The sequence below is a fragment of the Anguilla rostrata genome, chromosome 7 (assembly GCF_018555375.3).
Source record: "Anguilla rostrata isolate EN2019 chromosome 7, ASM1855537v3, whole genome shotgun sequence".
In the NCBI taxonomy this organism is placed as follows: Eukaryota; Metazoa; Chordata; class Actinopteri; order Anguilliformes; family Anguillidae; genus Anguilla; species Anguilla rostrata.
The window spans coordinates 46,001,395-46,007,584 of record NC_057939.1 but is presented as its reverse complement, the minus strand read 5'-3'; positions in this window follow the sequence as shown (position 1 = coordinate 46,007,584).

Sequence of the window (6,190 nt, the reverse complement as noted above, 5' to 3'; positions counted from 1 at the left end):
AAATGGCTTAATCACTTTATGAAACAGAATGTCAATGTACTGTAAAACAAATCTTATCTACTAATTAAATGTATTACAGGAGAACAGAACCATCTACAGCCCATGCTCTGGATTAAACTGGACTTCAATTGCGATAAATATACAGCCAGGATTAAGTCTGCGAAATACCAACAATTTCACTGTTTTCTTTCAGAAAAAATTAACCACTTACTGACGAAATGCTTGCAAAATTGGCTAAGGAGTTTGGCGAATGAAGGAGGAGAAGAAAAATCCTGTTCTTATACTGTAACAAAAATAACTATGCATTGCTGTTACTTTTTCACAAGAGGCTATTCTGTGTTGGGGTTTCCCTGAGCTAAACTAACTGGGGAATGATTAGATAGGCAAACTGGGAGATAGAAATATAGGCTCTTATATTATACTCTTTAGGCATTTGATTATAGGCAGTATACGTTTCACAGGATCTGTAACAGCCATGAAGAGTCTGGACCTTGGTTTAATGTCTCATTTGGAAGAGGGCATTTCCTACAGCACAGTGTTCCCATCACTGCCCCACGACTGGCTGAAAATAGACTGGCAAAGTCATGAGCCATATAATTAAATGTTTTGTGTTCATAACAAGCCATTGAAGTGAAAGGTCACAGCTAACTAAAGGTCTAACTACAACAAACATGAAATCCACACAAAGGCATCTGAGATGCATGAGTGCAGTGCTAACAGGAATATAACTCAGAATGTTTCTGTGTCGATGGACGAAGTTAGTAAAAATCTAAAGTCCTTTAAACTGAACACCTCCTCCAGGGTCCTTGCGTAGTGAAATGTTGAAAACACTGGTGATAAAAGGCTCAGACTCAATGTAACTGCAATTTTGAACACCCTTAATTTTGAAAAAGAGCAAATAAAAAAAGCAAATGTGGCATTGCTTTTGTTTAATTACAAAGGCTGAATTATTAATTAACCAAAACACAGAATTTAAAAAAAAAGAATAGAAACTGTGTCAGACAAATATAAGGACAATGTATATTCTGGCTGTACTGGTCACATTTAATCTGACTGGTGAAAAAACAATGATCAATATTGTGTGAAGCCAGGTGAAATATGTGTGCAGAGATGTTTAATCTTTTTTCTCCTGGACACTTAAGACTTGGGGACTGAATGCAGGCTCTCAGTCTGTCTGGTGAGGTGTTACTAAGCTGTCTGGGGGCTCCCCGAATTAGGGAACCAGACCCCACCTTCAGCCACAGGTCCTCCTGTTACCGCCCGGTAACGTAAAACTGACGTCCTGATTCACTGCGGTCACGAAAGATCCCAGAAGAAGAGGAGGAGGAGGAGGGACGGTAACCCTGGAGTCCTCCTCGAATCCTCACCAAAACTGGCGCTCCACGTCTTCCCACATAACTATCCCTCCCTGCTTCTGATTGGCTACGCAGCCCCTGGCATTCCACAGACGCCGCAAAATCAGACCTGCCTGCTGACCTACCTGGTTACAGGAAGTTAAAATAACGAGATAATTTCACACGTTCGTCATCCTCTGCTTCCTCTGGTTTATCTGTACACTTATCTGCGCTATTATTTCAAGCAGACGGTGCGATTAAAAATTAAACCTTAATGCGGTGTGAAATTCTGGCTGGCGAGATATTTCTGGAAATTTCTCTACCCTTGTGTCTCTTTCAGATCATATCCAGGGATTTGCCTCCCAACGATTCTCCGACAGCTTCCTAAGGAATGATAAATCGACGGCAAGTCGGCCACACTGATGCCCGTAGGCCGAAGTCTGGATATTCTATATGTCTGGAAGACACGGGGGAAACTCATCCCAGACGTATTTTGGCCGATATGGTTTGTGACAGCCGCTGCGTGAAACAGGTGTCCGTTTGATTAGGGGTGCACGCTCCCTTTCCACGCGGAGCGCGTCTTCGTCTGAAACGCGACGCGGCCCAATTAAGACGTTTCCAAAACATCTGTGATTTGTGGCGGCGCCTCTTTGGCGAGTGTCGGCTTACGGAGAGGCAGATGGAGTCCAGTCGCCGCTCCCTGCCGCTCTTTCACCGGCGAGAAAACCGCTGCCCCCCCCCCCCCCCCTTCCGTTCTGCCCGGAAAATGATCACCACGACGACCGCTCACGAAATACGGTGCGGCGGTGCCTCGACGCGGGCCGCGCTGACGCACTCAAACCTGCCGTTGGCCTGAACGCGTACCAGCGTGCTGGACCAATCAATTAAATGACCGATCCCTGCTTTTGTACGACGCCATTAACAAACGCAGCCAGCATACGGTGCCTCACAGACTTGGTGACTACAGACGTTGTTCAGGCTGTGATGTAAGAAGAAGGCCGAGCTTCTAGATTGGGCCAACACTTGGCCTTGTTACTGATCCACAATTAAATGCTATTACACGCAAAACTAGTGTCAACTACACAATTGATACACAATGTTCAGTGTTAAGTCGACTATGACAGAGTACATTCAGCTCTAACACAGTACATCTGATTCCATATAAAATCTTCTCGTTAAATTAATACCTTGACAATAACTGGCTGATTAAAACACACAAAAAACTTTTTTATAAATTATAGTCAAATTAAATTAAAATTCAAAGTAATTCAAAGGAAAAAGCAGGGCAGTCTGGCTGCTGTGAGCGCAGCAGAGAGCCAGTAGGTGGCGCTGTCCCCTCGAGATGGCGCTTCCCCGGCCGCCAGTGTCCAACTCCATGACAACGGCCTCATTGTGGGGAGCGGAGCACCGACCGCCCCGTGCCGGTCTCTCCGCCTGACCTTTAAGACGCCGAATTTCGACCCGAACTTCCATTCACACCGTGAATATCAGCCGAGCCCAGGAAAACGGTCATAGCATTGAGCCATAAGCCCGCAGTGAGAAGAGTTTAATTCCTCAGATTGACTATATTCAATCAAATAAATAAGTGCCACCCAAGAGCTTCTTCCATAGGTTATCTGTTGCATGAAGGTAAAATCTTTCTATGTAAGAAAAGTGACAAGAGAAAAGTGATTCTGTGAAAAAACAAGCTAAATTATAATGTACAGCATTGTAGTGTATCAATATAGCCTCATAATGGCAGGTGAATGTATTTTCGTCAAATAGTTGGCATTATAAAGTAGTCAAAACAACACTGCTATAATGTGCAGCTTAAACTTTACATTGAGCGGAATGTCATTTAAGTATATTTGCGAGCAGCGTGTTTCCAAAAGACAAACCAGGGAAAACGGAACGAGGTGCACTTCAACAAACTGCCCATAGTGGCCGCTGTTTCCCACTCTTCACCTTCAACAGAACGGTGACCCAACGATCCACCAATCAGAGCCACTTGGGTCTTAATCTGCCTCGTGCCCCCTTTCTCATTTCCTCAAACAGCAGGACCCTTCGCCCACATTGTTTATCCTCGCTCTCCACCCCTGAAGTGCAGCTAAAAAATGCACAAACATCTCGAAAAATGTGAGATCACAAAAACCAGGAATGCAGCCTCCGGGCTCTATCTGCTGGCTCTCTCTCTGCTCCAGGGTTTTTGATCGGGTCCAGGGAAATGGTAAAAGTGCAAAATGTACGAAGGCTTACTCGTTCGCTCGCACGCACGCGCACACTCTCACACACACGCCGCTCGATCAGCTTCATGCTTGGCTAGTATATTTAAAGGGAGTGATAAACTGCGATTCTGTGTACTTTGGCCCCTTCAGGTGAAAGAAATCTCCAGCTAAACTATCCCGATCACCCCTCCCTGTCGCTTACTGAAAGAAAAATGCACAGACAAAAAATACACAAATTAAAAAACGAATAAAACTAAGAAACAAAAAAATCAATAATTATTAAAGACCTGCAATTTCCTGGAGAGTTACGTAGGTTTTACATTAGCACACACACAAATGTGGTGCCATAACCACTAATGCTTTTTCTGCAAAATGTATAAAATTTATACCATTTAGACAACACACACAAACACATACAGGCGCACAAACACACACACACACACACACACACACACACACTTTCATAAACTCACATATATATTTTTTTAAATTACAGCAAGAAAATACAAGGTACTGTATATGCACGGTTCTTTTCGACTGAGACAAGTAATGTAGACTGTACAATGTAACCTTAACAAATAGAAGTTATTCTTGGTTGTTTAATGAGTTTCCATTTGAAAATATCACAGCTTTGTGACCTCACATTCCAGGCAAACGAAACGGGCAGAATTTCTCAGGCCGTCTCTGGGCCTTATAGGTATATTATCACAGGTCTGATTTGAAGCAAAACAAATGCATAAATTTCACCTTCAGCTTTTCTGTTTCTCCTTTATTTACCTTTTAAATAAACTGAAAAGCGGCCCGGTTCTTGAGCCGAGAGCATCTCAGAGAAACGGCAGCGCATTTCACCCTTTTCATTTCAGCTCTTGAAGCTCAGAGGACTTTCCGCGACAAAGCCTTCCGCCTCGTGAGGGAGACGCGATCGGCCTGCAAACTGCGCTCTCATTGATTGGCATTTACCTGCCGCATTTACCAGCTCTGCAGCGGCCTTCGCATCACACCCTCTCCGCATCGAACACACCTGACCTACAGCAAGGCTCTCGCACATCTCCTTACTCCTTAAACCCCCTTTCCAACACATCCCACACCCTCAAACACTCTAACGCACTGTGTCTGGGTGAAATATAAGGGCAATAGAAACGGGACTGTACCTCGATTTAAGCTCCGTCTCCTCTGTTCCTGGACAGCCACCGCTAACCTCCGCCTGAAACACAGCAATGAATCATGTGGCGATCGCCTGATACTCAACTGGGTTTCAGTTCATTTCTACTCTCGCCTCTAATCTTAAATGGAGCATCCGGACCTTTCACAAGCACATGCACACACACACGCACACAAATACACACACACAGACATGCACACGAATACACACACACACAAATACACACGCATGCATACACACACACACACACTCAAATACCCTTGCACACACACACATGCACACATGCAGATGCTCACACATGCACACAGGCACATAAACAAATATACACGCACACACACACACACGTAGAAATGCATGCACATGCTCTCTCACATACACGCACACACATACACACACGCAAATACACGCTCAGAAAATCAGATGATTAACTGTTGTGCTCTTTGTTAGTTACAGGGACAATCCTGGAAATCTACTTTATTTCACTTCTTGACAATTCTATATTATAAAAACCAAGGCCTAAGAAGAAAACTAAAGGCATGACATACCACGAGCAACACACCAATCCCGTGACAATGCCGCAAATTAATCTGCAGCGCTGGTCGTCTCTCAGCGCGCTTGTGGATTGATGGAGCGAAGGAATCTTTTTGGAAAGGCTTTCGAAAAAAAAATTCCCCTCGCCTCCCGGTGAAACTGATCAGGCCACAGAGAGGGAGAGCTGGAGAGAAAAGTTGGCGAAATGCACCCGAAATGCTGGGACCGAGCCTCCAACATAAAATCACATTTTCTGCTCCTTCGCCCCACCGTGCACCACAGTGACCGGCAGAAGGGAACGGTCCAGGAACTGTAATGAGCGTGCGAACGCCATATTAAACGACGATCAAGAACACAGAGTAATGATCGGACTCAAGCAAACATGCAATTGCTGGGTGTCAATTAAATATCTGGAGTCACCACCCAGTGTTCTGAATTTAAATCTCTTTTGCTACAAAGCTATATTTTAGAGAATGGCTCTTGAAACACGAACATGCTACTAGCTACTCGTCACAAAAGATGGGTTGATTAAAAAAAATCTTAAACAGTGTATAAATATAAATAAAAACGTATTGTCATTTTCATATGGTAAACTACTTTGCAAATACCTTAATATTTGCAATCCAGCTAATTTTTGTAGTCAGTCTGTTTTGGTTTTGACACCTAATTAAATTAATACTATAAAGGACAAGCTTATATGTCAGTAAAAAAATCTATTTTCTCAATCTCCCCCTTAAAAAATGCACTCTGTGGCAATACATTACAGTGGGACTATTATTATGCAACTCAATAATGAGAAAAATCTACTTAGTGAAACCAAAGTAAAAAAAAAAAAGCTTTACTACAACATGGCATTTAATTTTAATTATTTCTGAAACATGAAACAAAAACCTCTAATTATAAAGAAAACAACAGCATAATTCAGTATAACACATATATGGCCGGTCTGAAATCTGAAA